We start from the raw sequence: 24,801 nt of genomic DNA, 5'->3' as shown, positions 1-24,801 counted from the left end.
TTTTAACCACCCGATTCCTACCTCTGGATTCTCTAGCTGTGTGTCGGACAATTCTAATTTAATGTGAAACTGCTGTTAAATTTGGTACCATATGTCAATTTTACGATTGCTATCATCTGTTTGGTCTGGCTGTAATCTGGTTTTTTCAAGCTATGAGCAGCAAATTTGATGTTGATATTTGTTGATATAATGATAATATGTTTTTCTGTTTTAAATATCTCTAACAAGCAGCTTTTCCACTTGTCATTTAGTAGTTTTATTATCATCCTCACCATCTCCCTTTCTAATTCATCTCTTATCACACAGCTGTTCCAGAAATATGAATTAAGTGTAGCGCCCCTAACGTTTTATAGCGTTTTATGGAGTAGTGATTCCGAAAACATATTGTATACAAACCACACGAGGAACCCGGAAGCAATCAAGCATAAAAGGACTGTATTTTAATAGCCAATAAAAACAAATAAAGACCACGAAAGTAAGAAAAATAATAAATATTCATTAGAACAACCCTGGGTGAAGGTGAAAAACATGTTGTCGTGGATTTTAAGAGGTAATGTAATTGAAAGTTAACCAAAATTGTACACCCAACGCCAGTTTTTTTCTCAAGTGATACATTTGAAAAGTAGGTATAAATGTTGTTTTCCATATCAGTTTAAAAATATTTTTTTCTGTTGAATTCTTTGATTTAGTTGGATACTTTAGTTATCCTTGAATGTTTTAAGAAGGTTCGTATTCATATAGCCTGGCTGGATTTTTTCCTATGCTAGCTTATAATAGGCTATGCCCAGGCCCCTTTGCGTGGTTGAAACCAGCTGTGTAAGACTAATGGCTGTTTATTTTTAACACGTAAACATGTCTATTCGGGGGCCTGAGTGACAGTAGACCTGTTATAAAGCTGATTAATTACTTTTTCCTGGTCCTAATTAAAAATTAGGCCTAGCCTAGGCCTAAGCTATTTTAATAATCATTCATATTGGGAGGGGAGTACAGAGTAGTCCAGGCTAATTGCCTAGCTAGGCCTATACTATATATAGGCTAGGCTACATCATCAGCAGGTTAAATGCCTAGCAGCCTACCTAGCATGTCTTAGTCAAAGATCTGTAATATATTAATAGAAAGAAGCTATAGTGTACTGTGACATTAGATATTTAATTATAAATGCATATTTCTTTAATATTTGTATTGTATGATATTTATTATTTTGATATGCAATCACAATCTAAATCAGTAAATAACATCAATTTCCGTTATCAATCAATAATATATAAACCAAATTAAAATAAAATAACTTCCAAAAAATTCAATTCAATTACAATTCATATACCATTTGTTAAATATTTACAAAATCATTGTTCTAGCAATAACAACAAAAAAACACTACTATTCATACAGTATACTGTACATAATATATGCAATACCGTAACAATTAACTGAGAAATAGCAAACTATTCCTATTTCCTCAAACTTTTCTGCACTTAGTTACCGGCCTAGTTACTTCATGCTGGATCTCAGGTGAAATAAACGTCAAATGTGACTTCATGATTTCCCACAAAACTCTTTCCGTGGTACTGCTGTCGAGGAATTTATTTTTTCTAAATACCTCGTCCATTTTTGTACATAGAGTTTCAAATCTCTTGGTTCATAGTAGTTCGCTATATGAAATTTATAAAAGAAATATGGCATTAATTTTTATAGTATTGCATGTTTTAGACATAATTTTAAAGGTGTATAATGTAGGACTGACCAAGTCTTTGACCTCTTGTTCTTTTAGATTTATTCTGTGGCCAGTCTCTGCAATCTTACTATGCTGTTTTGTCACAAGTGACACTGAGAGTTAATTTCTTAAATGCTCAAGATTCTCTTCTAAAGACTGGATTTTAATCATGGTAGCATGTCGATGTGCTGCAGCTTCTGATTTTCTCAAAGTCTGCTAGATGATCACCTGAGATTAAACAATATTGGTCAACCAAATAAATTTCAATCTGCATCAAAAATGAGCATCAAAATTATTATATTTAAAAAATGTTAACTATTTCTTGTAGAAGATAATGATAATATATGGATAATTCATAGGAAAATAAGTTCCAGCCAAAGGTTTGCTTTATTATGCATATAAATAGGATAAACAATTTTGAAATTCTATGCTCAAAGGGACAATGTGTATTTAAAGAGCAACTTGACCAATTGAGTTAATATGTAATGTCAATTTAAAGTTGAAACAACATTTGAATTTACCAGTCAAGATGTCAGCATCCTGTCGCATGTTGAATATTATAACATATTGACACCTGGAAAAATAGTTGATTGAGGAAATATTTAATAAAGAAAAGAGGTATATTTATAAATTACTGTAACAATTGTTTGTTTTGACAGTTATTTTATACTAACATTGTTCTTTAATATGGAAGTACAAACACACATTTCATTGTTTGGAGTGTGTATTAAACTTTCTAAAGAGGTGGTTATGATTATTTACCTACCCTGTTTTATTCAATGTCTACCAGGTATGGCCTAACAACGCTGTGCGATATTGTTTTGCTTCTTTTTTTTTCACTGCCATGGTCTAAAAAACAATAGATGCGACTGTACTTTCCTTTAAAAATAAATCAATTTTTAAATCTACAGTACTTCAGTTTTGTGTCCAAACAAATCCAAACAAGAGAGCTAATAGCCAAAATATTAAACCATTATTATACAAATGTATTAATATTAAGGCATAGCCTAGGCTGTAGGACTGTCACTCAGTCACACCAGCTAGCCTAAAAATGCACCAGGAAAGCAATAATTATTATTATAAACACATGCCATTAATTATTTGGTAACAGTTATAATGATTGAATTTAGGATTCGGGTAATAAAAGGTTTAACTATTACGAATTTTCTATGTTTGGGCCTAGCTTCATTCTAGGCCCACATTACTGTCACGGTCATCGCGGGCGTCAACGCACGTTCTAAGCCTATCGCCAAACCGTTTTCTCGCCGATAACAATAACAATGTAAAAAGGGGTTGCAAAATATGCGAGTTTTACTAAAAACTGAACCAGGCTATATTAACAAAACTTGTATTATTTTGTTTATATAATAATGATGGACTATATTCTAGTTCGTTCTTTTTCTAAAAAAATGAATTATATCCAAAAAATAAGTAAAGAATACAATGATATTTTCTACTTACGATTGTTTACTATTTCATTACACAGTTTATCTTGACTTCCTGGTTTATGTGCGGGAGATTATTTCAGTAAAATGGACAATATCGTCGTTTATTTGTATGGAGTGAGTGCAGAATCTGTTTGGGCTTTAGCCTATTCTCATTCCTGGTTATTTTTACATTGATGACCGAATAAATATTATTATTATTATTATTATTATTTATTAATTTATAGTAAAGAAACAATAAAATATTTATTTTTTAATTGAACATAAACTTTTTTTAATCGTTTAGTTTTGTAAAAAATGTTTTTACTACATAAAAACTCACGATAGCGAAATTTAATTTGGCGTTCGCGAAATAATGGTTTGTAAACAAAAATGATATGTTCGCGCGACTCGGGGAGCCTCGCCTGCTAACACTGAGGGCGCTTGACTTTTTCTAATATCTTAAGACTAGTTGAAACAGATGTGATCACCATTGGTGATCATCTTTTGGAACATTTTCCGATTTGCTGGAACCATATTAATCAACTGAGCCAATGTAAGATGCAATGCCTTGCGAGCTTATGAATACGTTGTAATAAGCCAGCTTTACTCCAATCCTGGTGTTGTATGTTGTTCAAGAGTCGCTTATATTCGGCAAACTTTGATTTTGCAATCTGGTCCGCAAATTCAGTTCAAGTATGTTACCGGTTTCCATTTCCTTATAAATGATCAAACTATCAAGTTATCTAAAACTTTCAGAGTTTCTTACTGCATTTCACCAAGCCTAATAATGGAGTATGGGTATTCATGTTTTCAGTTGTTACATTATACAGTATTGCATTTCAATATTTATTCGGTCTATTTCAATATATACATAACAAAAAAGGGTCAACCTAAGTGAACTTAATCACTGTAGCGGAGCCGGTTGACCCAACCCTAAAGTTATTTATAAGACTCATTATATTTGATGTTTATTACTTCTTCACAGAATGGATACACACCGATCAATATTTATCTGAAGCGTCATGATGTTAAATTAGAGATATTATTCTGTCTGATAACCAATGGTGTATCCCCCCCATTAACAAAAGAGGTAATTCGACAACACAATGTAAATTGAAATATACTACATACTGGTTGTTTTTGTTCATCATATTATTACCTTCACATGTAAGAAGGTAATGTACTGTATGTTGTTTATTTATTATTACCATGATGCATCTGCTCTTAGTATAATTAATACATTTTAGCTCCTTTCGATTAATTTGATTTAGTTAATCCATGTTGTATAATCCATCGAAGACAAATATTTATTAAAATTTAACATTTCTTATTTTTTTTAGGAAGGAAGCAATGCTCTACATGTGCATCTAAGTGGTAGATATGTTAAACCTACGTTAGAAATAGTGATTTATCTCATTAAGCTTGGTGTATCTCCAACATTACAGAATAAGGTAAAGTACATAAACGTGGGCCTATTTTCCCGTGATCTAATCTTGTGTAATTCTCGAGTGGGACTCAAAAACACCTCAGATCACGAGTGTGGTGTTCATAACTCTATACCTGCATCAGAGTGGTTACAACAAGCAAATACAGTTGGAAACCTCTAACGTTCGTGGTACCGAGATTAAATCTCTAAATGGGAAATGAAAATATATATTATTTTAATTATTCGCATCGTTAGTTTATTTTTATTTTTTATTGTATAAAATTATATAAGCCTGATTTGTAATGAACTGGATAGAAAAAGTGGCTTACGTACGTCTTCAATATTATGTAATAATATATTTCATAAAGGCGGTTTTCGACATAGCATAAGGTACGGTAATAGGGATAGAGATAATTCATTGAATGCATTATTAATTTAACTATTTTATGTGGACATGTCATTTTTAAAAAAGGGTTGAATTTAAAATCACGACAGTAAGCAATATTTACATTAATCTGTATGTATAAATTACACGATTATGATTTCTTTTATTAGTAACATTCATGATTATAATTTCTTGATAGAACGGAAACACACCGCTGCATGAATACATGCATTCAAATGAACCTACCTTAGAAGTAGTAGACTATCTTACGAAGTCAGGTGCATCCGTAACAGCACTAAATAAGGTAATAATGGCAAGATATAAATTATATGATTACACCTATAACGTACGTATGATCTGCACCGCAAATATATCATCTTATCCACTTTATTTTATATCATACAATTGATTGAGTTATTTAGAATTACTTCTGCAATAATGAATTAGTAGTAATTAAACAAGATCCTACAGTTATTGTGAGATTAGTATATTGTGCACAACTTTTAATTTAATTATGTGTTATGTGGACATTTATATTATAAAATAGTTAAATTTAGAATCATGACTGAAAGCATGTATAAACTACCCGATTATGATTTATTTTATCAGTAAAATTGCTAAATAAGAGACAATTGATATAATTCCGTCTACGTTCACTGCATATGCACCAGCAAAACATTTTATTTCAATTTCTTTGTGTATTATTTATCTATAATAACTATAATTAGTTGTTGCAATAACCCCATAGTATAAACATAACATCGACCAAATCATCAATAAAGGCAATAGAGTCATTGCTTATATTAAGTCAATTATAGACCGATTTGATAATTTTAGTAGAATTTTCTATGGTGACATTCTATGGAAAACAATTGCTCTTCCTACAATAAATTATGCTTGTTCATTGTGGGTCAGCCAAAGCAGGAAAGATATTGATACAATTGAGTCACTTCAATTACAAATGGCGCGGTACATCTTAAAAGCTAGAAGAAATACATCTAAAGAGGCCTTGTATGGGGATTTAGGGTGGGTTCCAATTAAAGTTATTCAAGATATATCTAGAGCCAAATTTATTAATTATGTAATGGACATGGATAAACACCGTTGGCCTAACTTTATGCTTAATACGTGTCTAAGTTCAACTACAAATGTAGAACCACGCTATAAACTGATTCCCAGTTTTGCTAAGACGTGTGCGTCTATTAATATGGACATCGAGTCAATTTTCGAAACTTCATACCTTGGCAATGACCCTGATAGGTTAAATTGGGTTAAGATATTTAAAGAGTTGATGTATGACACAAACATTGCATTTTGGAAAAGTGAAATGCTAAGAAAATCGTCTAATCCGTGCCTTGAAAAATATTTATTGGATTGTACAGACTTTCTAGGATTTAGCCTAAAATTCAAACTGCGTTCTAACACCCTTCCTTTAGGTCACATGAGTTTTAAGTGGCTTCCTGATTATGATGCTATCTGTAAAATGTGTAAGAATGGTCTAGAAGATATTGAACATTTTCTATTCACATGTAACCAACTCAATGGCATAAGGATTGAAGAATATACCAAATTAGAATATATGTTAATCGATATCAATCATTTAGATGTATGGGAAAATTTTATCTCTGGTGACCTGAACATCAAATTAAATCTTGTATTAGGTGGAACTGATAACTACTATCATTATATGTATGACGTCGATTCCATATTAAATGTCTTTGATTGTTACTGTAAGCATTATGTTAAAAGATCTTTGGCGCACAGATGTATTGTTCTAGGAGAGTAATGTTCATATCAATCAAACTAAATGATTGATATCTATCTCATTATAGTGTTAGGTCTGCATTGTTGTTGCCCAATTCATTTTATATTGTACAGTTCCTACCTATTCTATATGTTTATTTCTTGTAATTTTGTATTTTTAGGTGTCAGTGGGGTTCCTGCTGTTGTAGTGTTAATTATCAATGGTATTGTAGTTACTGTAGTTGAATTGCTTTGACATGTTGACCTACGTCGACTTTTTATTGTAATTGTTATTTTCTATATCATGTTTTTTTTTTTTTGTATATTTCTTTTGGTTATTCCATTTGGTCGAGTGTCACTGTAAAAGTGTAATTTCCAAATAAATTATTATTATTATGAATTCGTTATAGAACGGAAATAATGATTTATATGATTAGATCTATAAACTTACGTATGATCTCCATAGCAAATACATATTTAACATATTATAATGTAATGAGTTATTTAAAATAATTTGGAAGTAAAATTGCACAAGATTCTAAAGTTATTGTAAGGTTGGTATATTGAACAATGAAGGTATTATTTTAAACACGCCATTGTAAATAGTTTGAATTTAGAATCATGACTGAAATCAATGTTTACATTAACCTGTTGTATATACTTATGAATTTTTTTTTCAGTAACATTTAAACGAGAATCCACAGACAATCGATATAATTAAGTCTACGTTCACAGCATATGCACAAGCAAAACACTTTTATTTAAAAATGCTGTTTATTATTTATCAATATAAAACACTTTTTATAACAACCATCTCTCTTAGAAATACCCACAACCTCTTTTCATAAAAGACAGCTTCTCATAATCGAGCACCACTCGTAAGCTCTCTTAACTCTTTTTAGCTAACATTTTTTAAGGACCTCTTTTAACGACCACTATCATTTTATTAAAGTTAGTGACCACCTCTTTGAAAGTACCATCACCTCTTGTAAGCGTCCATCTTTTATAAAGGATCACAACACGTACGAAAAGTGGTTGCATACGATGTATGAGTCACATAATAGTTTAAATTACATTGGAAACCGTAATCAATTCAAATATACACTTAAAAACATCTTCTGCATGAAACTTAAGATTTAATTAAGATTTGCTTGTTAATTGTTTGTTATGGAAACAAACCCTAGAGCTTATAGAGGTATCCTCTTGCTCTTATCCTGTCATTTGTTTATATGTATTTGTAATACAGTATTGTATTTGATGAATGAGCAACAATTAAAACAAGGCCATATACATGGCTGCTGCAAACGTTCTGGCATTCCTTATAATTGTTATACTGTAATAATAAAATTTCCTAAAAGAAGTACGAGTATTTCTGTATCTGAAGTGTTTTGTGAACACAATATGTCTTATAATTTTCATGTTGCATCATCCACAAAAACTATCACGTGGGACTCAAACACACCTCAGATCACGAGTATGGTGTTGTTCATAACTCTATACCTGCACAAGAGTGGTTACAGCAAGCAAATGCAGTTGAACACCACTAACGTTCGTGGTACCGAGATTAAATCTCTAAATAGGAAATGAAAATATATATTTTTTAATTATCCGCATCCTTTGTTAAATTTAATTGTTTATTGTATAAAAAAAGTACGTATGATTTATAATGAACTTGAGAGAAAATTTCCCTACGTAAGTAAAGTCGAAACCTAAGCTAATGCTAACGGCCTTGGTGCCCATCTCCATTTCCTAAGCGTTTGAGCCAGGTGTGTGGTGTGTATGTTTGCGGGGGTACGCCTCTCCTCCCGCACAAACGAGTCTGATTTACCTTCCCAGTACTTTTAACATAGCGCTACCCATTTCTATCACCTGGGTGGGGAGGAACAATGTGGGTAGAGAATCTTGCTCAAGGACTCAACACCGCAGTGACCGGGCCGGGGTTGAACCGGCAACCTCTTGATTGCAAGTCCAATGCTCTAACCATTGCGCCACAGTGCTCCACTAAGTGTTGCCCTACGTACGTCTTCATTATTATGTAATATTACATCTTTATATCACATAGCATAAGGTAATAGGGATAGAGATAATTTATTGAATGAATTATCAATTTAACTATGTTTTATGTGGACATGTCATTATAAAATGGTTGAATTTAGAATGATGACTGGAAGCAATGTTCACATTAATCTGTATGTATAAACTACACGATTATGATTTCTTTTGTCACTAAAATATCAAAATTAGGGAATCCACAGACAATTGATATAATTCGGTCTACGTTCAGAGCATAAGCACCAGCAAAACCTTTTATTTTAATTTATTTGTGTATTATTTATCATTGCATAACTAAAATGATTTTCTGCAATTACCTGTATGTATAATTTCTTTATAGGACGGAAACACCCCGCTGCATGACTACATACGTTCAATTAAACCTACCTTAGAAGTAGTAAACTATCTCAGGAAACAAGGTGCTTCAATAACAGCACTAAATAAGGTAATATAGGGTTACAGATAAGTTATTATGATTAAACCTATAACGTACGTATGATCTGCACCGCAACAATATCTTATCCACTTATTTTATATCATATTACAATTGATTAATTTATTTAGAATTACTTGCTGCAATAATTATTTAGTAGAAATTAAACGAGATCTTAAAGTTATTGTGAGATTGGTATATTGACTATGTTTATGTGGACATGTCATTATAAAAGAGCTGATTTTAGAATCATGACAGAAAGCAATGTTTACGTTAACCTGTATGCATAAACTACACGATTATGATTTCTTTTATGATTCTGTAAAACTACAATATAAGAGACAATTGATATAAATCGGTCTACGTTCACAGGATATGCACAAGAAAAACGTTTTATTTCAATTTCTTTTTTTTTCAAACACTGTTTGTATAAGCTTCATGATTATAATTTGTTCAAAGGACGGTAACACCCTGCTGCATGAATACATGCGTGCAAATGAACCTAACTTAGAAGTAGTAAACTATCTCACGAAGCAAGTTGCATCCATAACAGCACTTAATAAGTTAATATAGGTCTAGAAATAATTTATATGATTTCAACTAACGTACGTATGATCTGCACCGCAACATATCATCTTATCCACTTGATTTCATATCATATTAAAATTGATTGAGCTATTTAGAATTACTTGCTGCAATAATTATTTAGTAGTAATTAACAAGATCCTACAATTATTGTGAGATTGGTATATTGAGCAATGAAATTATTAATTTTTTAAATAGTTTTATGTGGACATGTCATTATACATTTGTTGAATTTAGAATAATGACAAAAAACAATGTTCACATAAACTACACAATTATGATTTCTTTTTTCTTTTCTTGGATTTTTCTTTACCTTTCATTAACATTTCAAAATAAAGGAATTCACAGACAATATTGATATATTTCAGTCTTCGTCCACAACATATGCACCAGCAAAACCTTTTATTTCAATATATTTGTTTATTATTTATCATAATCTAACTATAACTATTTGCTACAATAACCTGTTTGTATAAACTCCATAATCATAATTTCTTTATAGGACTGAAACACCCCACCACATGAATAATTAGTCATTTGAATTATAGTTGTTTTGATTTTTCAAAAACATATAATCCAAATTCTAGCAAATTGACTTCGTCGCCCATGCTCCATGCATGTACACTATATACTAGTACAAAAATGCCTTTCATTAAATGTTACTTTAAACTTAATTGCAAATACAGTTAAAAACAAAATCATTGTGTTAACATTAATTATAAATACTATAAATTTATTGGGGGAATTAGTTCCCTTTGAAGAGACGTAGTTTATTATTGCCTGAGTTATTACTAGATTGAGGAAGCAGTTATTTTGTGGATTTTTTACTATTTGTTAATTTAATTTTTCGTACAAATTGTTAGTTATAATATAAACTAATGGATAGAGGAGAGTTAAAAGAAAAAAAAAAAAACAAAAATCGGACTTACAGTTTGGGAGGAGATAGACACATTTTAGCTTAGTGCTGTTATATATTGAGAATACGTTCACAGCATAATTATACACCTATACACGTTTTATTTTAATTTGTTTGTTTATTATTATACTTAACTACAATTATTTGCTGTAAAAACATGTATGTATATAATAATCATGATTATGAATTCATTATAGGATGGAAAAACCCCACTGCCAGATACATATCTCTTGGGCCTAATTTATTGAATCAACGCCCTGCTTTGAATAAATTCCCTCTCAGATAAACAATTTGATTAATGTTACATGTTTCCTTTATTATAACCCCACCCCAATATAGTGAATGAGTGGAACTGTAGCCATAACGTCGGAAAGGGCTCCATGTTCCTGATGGTAGAACGAATCTTCTCGGATAAGGACTATAAACCGTAGGTCCAGTGTACACATCTAGCTCATGTGCACTTTAAAGAAAGTAGTGCATCTTTATATACAAGTATGATGTTACCCCGGTGTACTCATAACAAACAAATGGCTCTTCCTTCACTAGAACTGGATAGGCCACCCTCATTAAATATGGTAATAAATAAAAATTAATAAAATCCGAACAAAAGACAATTTAAAATGTTATTCTCACCATCTAAGACACTGACACAAATACGACCAAAATGACCAATGGATATACATTAAAACATGCATAAAGTAGTTGAAGTATTGTCCCTCTGGCTAATAATAAATAATTAGTTTACCTTTGTTGTTGAATATGCCATTTTAATGTCACGTAATAGTTATTCACTTTGACTAAAATTTGGATCGAAAATAAATTATTTACCTTAGAAAACTGTAATGTAGAGCAAAAAAAGACAATGAATAAGTGAAATCATTAATTTCTTTCGTGTTTTTTTCCTTATGGAAGTGAATAATTTCATTAAAATGGTCTATTAAAAGTCTGATTTTAATGTGAACCTGCTGTTCTAATTAAATTTGGTACCATATGTCAATTACACATTTGTTATCATCTATTAAACAGTAGTTGTTTGGTCTGGCTGTAATGTGGTTGTCTCAGCAAGTTGATCTGATGTTTTTTGATATATGATGATATGTTTTCTGTTTTAAATGTCTGTAACAATCTAGCTTTTCCACTTTTCATTTTGTAGTTGTATCATCATCCTCACCATCTCCCTTTCTAATACATCTCTTATCACCATTGATGATCATCTTTTGGATCATTTTCCGATTTGCTGGAACCATTTTAATCAACTTAGCCAATGTAAGATGCAATGCCTCGCGAGCTTATGAATTCGTTGTAATAAGCCAGCTTTATTTCAAGTCTGGTGTTGTAGTTGTTCAAGAGTGGATTATATTCGGCAACCTTTGATTTTGCAATCTGGTCTGCAAATTTAATTCAACGTTACCGGTTCCCATTTCCTTATAAATGATCAAACTATCAAGTTATCTTTCAGAGTTTCTTACTGCATTTCACCAAGCCTAATAATGGAGTATGGGTATTCATGTTTTCAGTTGTTACATTATATAACAGTATTTCATTTCATTATTTATTGGGTCTATTTCAATATATACATTATTATTATTACAGTATTACAGTATTACAGTATTATTATTATTATTATTATTATTATTATTATTATTATTATTATTATTATTATTGTTATTGTTGTTATTATTGTTGTTATTGTTGTTGTTGTTGTTGTTGTTGTCGTCGTCGTCGTCGTCGTCGTCGTCGTCGTTATTATTATTATTATTATTATTATTATTATTATTATTATTATTATTATTATTATTATTATTATATAAGCACATGGTATTTTTCAAAAGGGAATCGAGAAGAACTGAAACGTGTTCAGAAAGAGAGCTGAAGCTTGTTATAAGCTAATACAAAAGAAAAATTGAAAATAATTTTGTCAGTAATGACATGAAAAAGGTTTGGACAGGAATGCGGATAATGATTGGTTATAAAGGATCGAATATGAAGAACAAAAACTATAAATTTGATAACCATCAATAGGTTATGCAAATGAATTAAACTTCTTAATAGATTTGACAATATTGATTTAAAAAAAAAAATTACGGTAAGTTAGCTATTAGTTAGCTCGTAGGATTTTGATAGTGAATTTGATCTATTCTAATAGGTCAACTTCATAATCAAATATTTCCTGTTCATTAGGTAAAACTAATGAACAAGACGTCTTTGAATTATTCAGAAAGTTAAAAATTCCAAAGCACCAACCCCTGATAGTATACAATCCAATGTACTTAAAGCATGTGGTTCTCAAATATCCTGGTGTATTTACAGTCATTTTTAATACAAGAAGATTTTGTTCTGAATTGTGTTTCTTAAGGTATTAGTTAGAACAATTACCAGATATAATTCAATATCCATTTTTATACTTTAATACGTCTTTGTAAAACAATCATTTCATCAGACTTTTTCTGGCTTTTGTAAATATTTTATATATTAGATAAAAAAAATAAATATGATGGAAATAACACAGATCAATTAAAATATATTGACTTTACTTCTTGTTAGATATCATCTTTTTAAAGGACCATCACCTCTCTTAAGCGACCACTACCCCTTTATTTAATTTAGTGACCACCACTTTTAAAGAACCGCCACCTCTTGCAAGCGTCCATCTCTTTTAAAGAATCACCACACGTAATAAAGGTGGTTTCTTACGATATTTATTATGTGTCACATAATAGTTTAAAGGACATTGGAAACCATAATCAATTCAAATATACACTTAAACACATCTTCTGCATTGCACTTTTCTTTTGTATATCCTACAATCATCTATTTCATTTTTAATATACCTTACCATTTCTGTTTATTATTTTGTATTGTATTGCTATGGAGGAAAATAAATGTCTTTTTGATTGATTGATTGATTGATTGATTGATTGATTGATTTAATTAGGATTTGCTTGTTAATTAAGACTGTTGATGTATGTTGTTTTTTTTATATCGGGAGTCCTTATTGAAACAAGCTCTAGAGGTTATAGAGTTATCATCTTACTCTCATCCTGTCATTTTATTATATGTATTTGTAATACAGTATTGATGAATGAACAACAAATATAAAACAAGCAAACGTTCTGTTATTCCTTATAATTGTATGAGTAAAAAGTATGAGTATTCCTGTATCTGAAGTGTTTTGTAAACACAATAATGTCTTATAATATTCATGTTGCATCAGCCACAAAACAACAACAACCAATCATGTTATCAGTTGTGTCTAACAGTATCATTTATAAGAATCTTTATATTTGATGTGTATGATTTCTTCACAGAATGGATACACACCGATAACTATTTATCTGGAGCGTGATGATGTTAAATTAGAGATATTGTTCTGTCTGATAACCAATGGTGTATCACCCACATTACCAAAAGAGGTAATTTGACAAAAAATTTAAACTGCAATAGTATAGCATACTGGTAATAGTATGCATGCTTAATGATAATTATTATTTTTGCTTCGTTTTTTACCTTCAAATGTAAGAAGGTATACTATACCTATATGTTAATTATTATTAACATGATGCAACTTCTCTTGGTATATATAATACATTTAGCGACTTTCGATTAATTTTATTTAAAAATATTTATTTATTATAAAAATAACATTTTTTATTTTTTTAGGAAGGAAGCAATGCTCTACATATACATCTAAGTGGTAGATATGTTAAACCTACGTTAGAAATAGTGACTAATCTCATTAATCTTGGTGTATCTCCAACATTACAGAATAAGGTAAAGTACATAGAGTGGGCATTATATTCCCGTGATCTAAAATTGTGTAATTATCGGGTGGGACTCAAGTACACCTCAGATCACGAGTGTTGTGTTCATAACTCTATACCTGCATCAGAGTGGTTACAACAAGCAAATACAGTTGGACACCTCTAACATTCGTGGTACCGAGATTAAATCTCTAAATGGGAAATGAAAAAAATATATTTTTTTAATTATCGGCATCGTTTTATTTTTATTGTATAAAATAAATACTAGTGATTTGTAATGAACTTGAGAAAAAAGTGGTTTACGTACGTCTTCATTTTTATACAATAATATATCTTTATAAAGGCGGTTTCGACATAGCATAACAGTTTGGTGTTGTTCATAACTCTATACCTGCACAAGAGTGGTTACATCAAGCAAATACAGTTGGACACCAATAACGTTCGTGGTACCGAGATTAAATCTCTAAATAAGAAATGAAAATATATATTTTTTTAATTATCCGCATCATTTGTTTAATTTAATTTGTTACTGTATAAAATAAGTACATGTGATTTATAATGAACTTGAGAGAAAAGTGCCTTACGTACGTCTTCAATAGTATGTAATAATATATCTTCATATCACATAGCATGAGGTAATAGGGATAGAGATAATTTAATACTAGATAAAAAAAATAAATAAGATGAAAATAACACTGATCAATTAAGATATATTGACTTTACTTCTTGTTAGATATCATCTTTTTAAAGGACCATCACCTCTCTTAAGCGACCACTACCCCTTTAATTAATTTAGTGACCACCACAGAACCACCACCTCTTGTAAGCGTCCATCTTTTTTAAAGGATCACCACACGTGAGAAAGTTGGTTCCTTACGATATTATTATGTGTCACATAATAGTTTAAAGGACATTGGAAACCATAATCAATTCAAATATACACTTAAACACATCTTCTGCATTGCAACTTATGATTTAATTAGGATTTGCTTGTTAATTAAGATTGTTGGTGTATGTTGTTTTTTTATGTCGGGAGTCCTTATGAAAACAAGCTCTAGAGCTTATAGAGTTATCATCTTGCTCTCATCCTGTCATTTTATTATATGTATTTGTAATACAGTATTGATGAATGAGCAACAAATATAAAACAAACAAACGTTCTGCCATTCCTTATAATTGTATAAGTAAAAAGTATGAGTATTCCTGTATCTGAAGTGTTTGTGAACACAATAATGTCTTTAAATATTATTCATGTTGCATCAGCCACAAAACAACAACGAATCATGTTATCAGTTGTGTCTAACAATAAGAATAAGAATCATTATATTTGATGTTTTATGGATGATTTATTCACAGAATGGATACACACCGATAAATATTTACCTGGAGCGTGATGATGTTAAATTAGAGATATTGTACTGTCTGATAACCAATGGAGAATCACCAACATTACCAAAAGAGGTAATTTGACAACAATTTTAAATTACAATAGTATGGCATACTGGTAATAGTATGCTTAATGATAATTATTATTTTTTCTTCGTTTTTATCTTCAAATGTAAGAAGGTATTGTACTATATTATGTTAATTATTATTAACATGATGCAACTTCTATTGGTATAAATAATACATTTTAGCGACTTTCGATTAATTTGATTTAAAAATATCTATTAATTAAAAATATAACATTTTTTTTTTTTTTAGGATGGAAGCAATGCTCTACATATACATCTAAGTGGTAGATATGTTAAACCTACGTTAGGAATAGTGACTAATCTTATTAAACTTGGTGTATCTCCAACATTACAGAATAAGGTAAAGTACATAAGAGTGGGCATATATTCCCGTGATCTAACATTATGTAATTATCAGGTGGCACTCAAATACACCTCAGATCACGAGTTTGGTGTTGTTCATAACTCTATACATGCATCAGAGTGGTTACAGCAAGCAAATACAGTTGGACACCACTAACGTTCGTGGTACCGAGATTAAATCTCTAAATAAGAAATGAAAATATATATATTTTTTAATTATCCGCATCGTTTGTTTAATTTATTGTTTTATTGTATAAAATAAGTACGTATGATTTATAATGAACCTGAGAGAAAGGTGCCCTACGTAAGTAAAGTAGTAAAGTCGAAACCTAAGCTAATGCTAACGGCCTTGGTGCCCATCTCCATTTCCTTAGCGTTTGGGCCAGGCTCTACTAAGTGTGTATGTTTGCGGGGCTACGCCACTCACGAGTCTGATTTACCTTCCCAGTACTTTTAACATACCGGTACCCATTTCTATCACCTGGGTGGGGAGGAACAATGTGGATAAAGAATCTTGCTCAAGGACTCAACACCGCAGTGACCGGGCCGGGCTTGAACCGGCAACCTCTTGATTGCAAGTTCAATGCTCTATCCACTGCGCCACAGTGCTCCACTAAGTGCTGCCTTACGTACGTCTTCATTATTATGTAATATTACATCTTCATATCACATAGCATAAGGTAATAGGGATAGAGATAATTTATTGAATGAATTATCAATTTAACTATGTTTTATGTGGACATGTCATTATAAAATGGTTGAATTTAAAAAGATGACTGGAAGTAATGTTCACATTAATCTGTATGTATAAACTACACGATTATGATTTCTTTTGTCAGTAAAATTGCAAAATAAGGGAATCCACAGACAATTGATATAATTCGGTCTACGTTCAGAGCATAAGCAATTATTAATTAATTAATTTATTTATTTGTGTATTATTTATCATTGCATAACAATAATGATTTTCTGCAATAACCTGTATGTATAATTTCTTTATAGGACGGAAACACCCCGCTGCATGAATACATGCGTTCAAATAAACTTACCTTAGAAATAGTAAACTATCTCAGGAAACAAGGTGCTTCAATAACAGCACTAAATAAGGTAATATAGGGTTACAGATAAGTTATTATGATTACACCTATAACAATATCTTATCCACATTATTTTATATCATATTACAATTGATTAAGTTATTTAGAATTACTTGCTGCAATAATTATTTAGTAGTAATTAAACAAGATCCCAGGATATGCACAAGAAAAACGTTTTATTTTTATTTCTTTGTGTAATGTTTATCATCATCTAACTATAATCATTTGCTGCAATACACTGTTTGTAAAAGCTTCATGATTATAATTTCTTGATAGGACGGAAACACCCCGCTGCATGAATACATGCGTGCAAATGAACCTAACTTAGAAGTAGTAGACTATTTCACGAAGCAAGGTGCATCCGTAACAGCACTAAATAAGGTAATAATGGGCTAAAGATCATTTCAAAATAAGGGAATGCGCAGATAATATTGATATAATTCGGTCTACGTTCACATCATATTCACAAGCAAAACCTTTTATTTCAACTTCTTTGTGAATACACCTAACGTCTAATTATAATTATTTGCTGCAGTACACTGTTTGTATAATATTTTTTTTCTCTATAGGACGGAAACACCCCGCTGCATGAATACATGCGTTCAATTGAACCTACATTAGAAGTAGTAAACTATCTCAAGAAACAAGGTGCTTCAATAACAGCACAAAATAAGGTGATATAAGTCTAGAAATAAGTTATATGATTACACCTATAACGTACGTATGGTCTGCACCGCAACATATCATCTTATCCACTTGATTTCATATCAAATTACAATTGATTGAGCTATTAGAATTACTTGCTGCAATAATTATTTAGTAGTAATTAAACAAGATCCTACAGTTATTGTGAGATTGGTATATTTACTATGTTTTATGTGGACATGTCATTATAAAAGAGCTGAATTTAGAATCATTGCAAAAAGCAATGTTTACGTTAACCTGTATGCATAAACTATACACGATTATGATTTCTGTTTTGATTCTGTAAAACTACAATATAAGAGACAATTGATAAAAATCGGTGTACGTTCACATGATATGCACAAGAAAAACGTTTTATTTCAATTTCTTTGTGTAATGTTTATCATCATCTAACTATAATCATTTGCTGCAATATACTGTTTGTAAAAGCTTCATGATTATAATTTCTTGATAGGACGGAAACACCCCGCTGCATGAATACATGCGTGCAAATGAACCTAACTTAGAAGTAGTAGACTATTTCACGAAGCAAGGTGCATCCGTAACAGCACTAAATAAGGTAATAATGGGCTAAAGATCATTGTAAAATAAGGGAATGCGCAGATAATATTGATATAATTCGGTCTACGTTCACATCATATTCACAAGCAAAACCTTTTATTTCAACTTCTTTGTGAATACACCTAACGTCTAATTATAATTATTTGCTGCAGTACACTGTTTGTATAATATTTTTTTTCTCTATAGGACGGAAACACCCCGCTGCATGAATACATGCGTTCAATTAAACCTACATTAGAAGTAGTAGACTATCTCAGGAAACAAGGTGTATCCATAACAGCACTTAATAAGGTAATATAGGTCTAGAAATAATTTATATGATTTCAACTAACGTACGTATGATCTGCACCGCAACATATCATCTTATCCACTTGATTTCATATCATATTAAAATTGATTGAGCTATTTAGAATTACTTGCTGCAATAATTATTTAGTAGTAATTAACAAGATCCTACAATTATTGTGAGATTGGTATATTGAGCAATGAAATTATTAATTTTTTAAATAGTTTTATGTGGACATGTCATTATAAATTTGTTGAATTTAGAATAATGACAAAAAACAATGTTCACATAAACTACACAATTATGATTTCTTTTTTCTTTTCTTGGATTTTTCTTTACCTTTCATTAACATTTCAAAATAAAGGAATGCACAGACAATTGATATATTTCAGTCTTCGTCCACAACATATGCACCAGCAAAACCTTTTATTTCAATATATTTGTTTATTATTTATCATAATCTAACTATAACTATTTGCTACAATAACCTGTTTGTATAAACTCCATAATCATAATTTCTTTATTGGACTGAAACACCCCACAACATGAATAATTAATCATTTGAATTATAGTTGTTTTGATTTTTCAAAAACATATAATCCAAATTCTAGCAAATTGACTTCATCGCCCATGCGCCATGCATGTACACTATATACTAGTACAAAAATGCCTTTCATTAAATGTTACTTTAAACTTAATTGCAAATACAGTTAACATTAATTATAAATATTATAAATTTATTGGGTGAATTAGTTCCCTTTGAAGAGACGTAGTTTATTATTGCCTGAGTTATTACCAGATTGAGGAAGCAGTTATTTGGTATGGAATGGATTTTTTACTATTTTTAAATTTAATTTAGTAATTAAATAGTATATAGTGTATGGTAATGATAGTTAATTATTATCGGGCTTATCATATCTTTTTTTCTTTTTTTAAGTCAAAAAAGGCCTAAATTTAGTTTGGTCACTTGATTGATGTAAATACGTTACCCGCGGAGCTACAAATTGGAAAGATTGTCATTCTATATTCAATTTACGGCGAAATTATGTTTATCTGTTTTTACCCCATTTAAAAATGTAATGTTTTGGTGTGATGTAACTTACAACAATGGCATCAACATATCTAATAATGATACAAATGAATTATGACAGGAAGAACACGCCACGGAATTTTCAAACGTTTCTATTCCAGTACGAATACTACTTATAACTAGAAAGTCACTCCGAAAGTGCATACCTCCGCCTACTGTAAAATTCTCCTCTTCGTCGTCGTCGAAGCAAACTCTGATCAGAGCGTGGCTTCTCTAACAGCATTCTGAAACCGTCTCCTGTCCTCTGTCATCCTACTTGCTTGCTCCATAGAGCCAAACACATCTGTTATATTCTTTTCCCATTTGCATATTGGTCTTCCTCTTCCCTGGAATGTAAGCCTCCAACACTCTCTTCTCCATTCCATCTTGCCGCTTAATGTGGCCAAAATTCTTCTACATAAGATTTCTCCGGGAAAAAAAATATATTTTTATATTTGTGTGTGTCTTAATGCTGTTTGTGATTTAGGCTAATTTCACTAAAAGCATGTGTATGCGCGTTTAGTGTAATGGTTATGTAACACGCCTTTCAATTAACAATAGCTTATGTTGACTAACAATAGAACAGCAACGCGAAAATCAAACGAGTGAATTTGAAAACAAATTGGTTTCTTAAACTACTCGCATCAACAGGTGTACATTAAATCAAATTATGTTTTAAAATTACAAATCACAAAAAAAAAACTCTTGCGTCTTGTACAAAAATGAAGTTTGTACAATTTCAGTTTACTTTTACTTTATATTAAAATTATGTCCTTTCTTTTAACACTAGAAGGTCTGAAAAGTATATTAAAAAGTGGTCCAGAATTACGACCATAGTCCCAAATGGTTCCAATAAAATGGAATGGTCCTTGACCACATATCTATCTGTACATTTATTTTGGTAAATATCTTGTTACTTTTTACTTTTTGAGTAGTCCTGTTAACAAACAAACAAACAAACACATGCGATCGATTACATATACCTCCTTGGCGGAGGTAAATTACAACCTAACTATCTCATATATTGCATCTTGCATAACACTCAACATCTCCTTAACACAATACTAATTTTTGAATAATTTCCAATAATGTGGTACTGATGTTTTTTAACGTTTAATAATCCTTTCAAATGTTTATAATTCCATCTTATTTAGAAACAAATGTAAGTAAACTTACCAATTCAATCATTATCAAACAATTTGAAAACATTCGAAAGCACATACATTTGTCTTGGCTATACTAAAAATAGCTTCACAGATGGCTACATCATCATGGGAATCACTCCAGAATCATCAACTTTAAACAGAATCGCGCAAATAACACATCTGACGTGTATGATTAATAAAGTGGGCTGACATTGTTTAGCACGCGAATGACCTACATATTTATTTTACTTTTATGTTTATAGGAAGGAAAAACAGCAGTATCTATTTTAGAAGAAAATACGCAGATAGACCAAACAAAACAAATCATGATTTTAGAGTATTTTGACAGTAAGTTAAAAATATTATATTAAAACTAGATTAGAACTCGTCACTTTGACGAGTTCGGGTTATCCGTGGACACGCAACATCCACATACGTTAAACAATATAAACGTCGACAAATATTATGCCATCCTATGACATGAATTATGTTATATGTTTACAGTGCTGAATTGTACCTATTATCATTACGGTATTATAACACTATTTACAAAATACACTGTATATGTATATGTACAGCATAGATGAAATTTTTAACATGATTGCGTCATCAAAATGAAACACGTAGACGTAGAAAATTATTTGAGCAAAAACATATCAACGTGTTGAAGAAATTTGGATACGTAGAATATGGAAGCGCGCTCTTTTAAATGTCATGAACTATGACGCAAAATATGAAATACGACTTTTATAATTCAACTGGCATATGATGACGTCACACTATCCGATGCGCATAATTTGTACATAAATTCGTATCTACAATTCAACTGCTTCCAGAAAAACTTTTGATCATGAGTTTCACTTTTCATTCTGAGGAGCTATAACATATTGCAATTTATTGGAATGACGTCATCACAATTTTTAAAATGGTAAAAGATGCGAAAGATAATTGATTTACCTACATAATATAAAAATATGGGGGGAAATGAAATACGGATAAGTGGAGATGCGCTCTATTAAATGTGATGAGCTAAGACAAAAATTCTATATTTTATATTCGAGTGGCCATACGATGACGTCACAATGTCCTGTTAGCCATATTGATTCATTATTCGATATCTACAACTTATCAACTTCCAGAATATGTAATTAGTTTAGAATCTATGACTATTTAAAAAAAGCCATAATTTTGACAAATTTTTTACCTTTTTCATCAAAAACGCGCGCAAATTGTCCAATTCGACGTGCTCGTATGACGTGATTTTAAGTCGAATTTTGGTAAAATTACTAGAAAAGGCTGGAAAAACATAGGCCTAAATCACGCGAAAAAAGATGTTTTCAGAGTAAACATTTGGGCGCACGTGGGAATTTTAGACATGCTTATAAAATTACAAAAAACGCGTAAAAATATGATTAGAAATTGATTTTTTGCATTTCAAATTTTTAAACGCGTGTGCGCTCGTAACTTTTTGTGAAACATGCCATTTTTAACCAAGTAAACTAAATTAATGTTGTTTAAACTTTAAAGCGAAATGTTCTCGATGTTAGCAATACACATTTGAATTTTAAAAACAAATGTTATTCAAACATTACATTTTACATACAACCATGAATGCGAAAATCGAAATAATACATGTATGTTATGCGTATTTTTAATTATTTATAATCAGAACTGCTAGTTCCTCCAGAAATATTTGCCATGGGTAAAGAGGCTATCAAGATATATAAAGATGAATTGAAAGATGGTAAAATTGCAGTTGTGAATTCAAGATGTATGTTTCTTGGTAAGGAAGGTGCTGGTAAGACAAGCTGCGTAAAGTCCATGCTTAGAGAGAGGTAAACAAAATACAATTGATACAAATATGTGTAACATAAGCTAATATTATTAGGCCTAATCAATTATTTCAACGTAAATGTATACGTGTAATATGTTGACTAATGGTTGCCTCTCTTAAATTTGTATAATCTAAAGCTTTTTAAAATTAATTTGTATCAACTTGTTTGATAATTTTACCTCGTCAAACTTAAATGTTGGATGTAATGGATTAAAAATATTTAAGAAATTTAGTTTCAACTTCAACGTACATGTTTACAATAGATTCAACCCCAAAGAACCATCGACAGATGGTATAGTTACAGCTACCGTGTTTAAAGCAACTGGAGAGAGTAAATGGAAGAAGATTAAAGAGGAAAACGGTAAAGATAATTTGATTACCCAAACTGTAAATGTTTGTGTTACTTATCATCTATATTTATATTTCTTTAACATTGATAAACTCTGTATCAGGAATAGACACCGCGTTGTGTGAATGCTTAAATGACTGACATCACATAGTAATAGGCATGATACATGTTAAAACTAACTCTGTCTTTCTGATAAACTTCAAAAAGCATCTTTGTATACGATCTTCATTTTTTTACCAATTGGTTTATTTGTACAGATTCTGAGCTTACCAAGAAAATGCGTGAAAATGCGTTATCAAAAAAAGTTGACAACGAGTTAAAACAGGGTATGTACAGCACAGACAATGGAAGCTACATTTGAATGTATCATAGGTAAAGTCGAACCTAAGCTAATGCTAACGGCCGTGGTGCCCATCTCCATTTCTTTAGCGTTTGGGCCAGACTCCACTAAGTGTGTATGTTTGTGGGGGGTACGCCACTCCTCCCGCACAAACGAGTCTGATTTACTTTCCCAGTACTTTTTACAAACATTTCTATCACCTGGGTGGGGAGGAACAATGTGGATAAAGAATCTTGCTCAAGGACTCAACACTGTAGTGACCGAGCCGGGGCTTGAACCGACAACCTCTTGATTGCAAGTCCAATGCTCTAACCACTGCCCCACAGTGCTCCACTGTATCATTAACCTTTCATTTACCAATGATGATAAACAAAACTGTAGATAAATGATTCCATTTGATATTAAAATAAAGTAATACCCTAGACGATAGTATAAAAATGTTGAAATTCATTCATTCATTCATTCATTCATTCATAATGGTATATTTATTAAAATCATCTTCACAGAAAAACTGAATTGTAACAATTATTTACATTATTCAAAGGTACTTAAAATATTAAAAATGTATTAAAAAGATAGCATAAAATAACATCAAAAATTGAGAACCACACAATACATCATATAAAAACATTAAAATAAACGAGCACAACATCAAAACTAGTAAAAATCTAAATGACTGGCCAAGTGAATTTAAAAAAAAATTACCTAACATATTCTATTTGATTTTTATAACTTCAACATTATATTATACACAGGGATAAAATTATTTAAATAATAATATAAATATTTAAATAATTTAAAATAATTTAATAAATAAGTTTTATTTAGGATCACCATAAAATTTTAAAAAAATCACATGATTAACGTCATAAAATTTAAACTACTAAAACATGACGTTTTTAAATTATAAAAATACCAATGCAACATACTGGCAATAGTAAAACATCTTAAAATAGGATTTAAAAAACTGACATATATAGTGGGTAAAATAGATGCACACTGATGATGGATAACGCTTCACGAAACATGTATGTAGGTCTACAACCATCCGTAACTATCAGATTGAAACATTCTTAAACGATTTGTTTTATTTTCATTTTAATACGTTCAACTCTTTCGAAGTTTCGAATTTGATTATTGTATCACTATAAAATAT

General features: G+C 30.8%; 1 protein-coding gene and 1 long non-coding RNA gene across 3 annotated transcripts in view; one reads left to right on the top strand and one right to left on the bottom strand.

The window, feature by feature from the left end:
- LOC144856257 (uncharacterized) overlaps positions 1–24,801 on the top strand; it is a 166,300-nt gene that overhangs the window by 124,915 nt on the left and 16,584 nt on the right. The gene's annotated exons all lie outside the window — the stretch shown is intronic.
- Positions 870–2,563, bottom strand: LOC144855545 (uncharacterized). 2 transcript variants are annotated; one of them, XR_013614835.1, is made up of 4 exons: positions 2,481–2,563; positions 2,236–2,288; positions 1,745–1,982; positions 870–1,652 (listed from the first exon to the last, which is right to left on the bottom strand). It is a non-coding gene; the product is annotated as an uncharacterized LOC144855545 (long non-coding RNA). The 2 variants fall into 2 exon arrangements; XR_013614834.1 differs by having other exon boundaries at positions 1,745–1,942.

The sequence above is a fragment of the Antedon bifida genome, chromosome 11, assembly GCF_963402885.1.
Source record: "Antedon bifida chromosome 11, ecAntBifi1.1, whole genome shotgun sequence".
In the NCBI taxonomy this organism is placed as follows: Eukaryota; Metazoa; Echinodermata; class Crinoidea; order Comatulida; family Antedonidae; genus Antedon; species Antedon bifida.
This window is presented reverse-complemented; position numbering and strand designations above follow the sequence as displayed.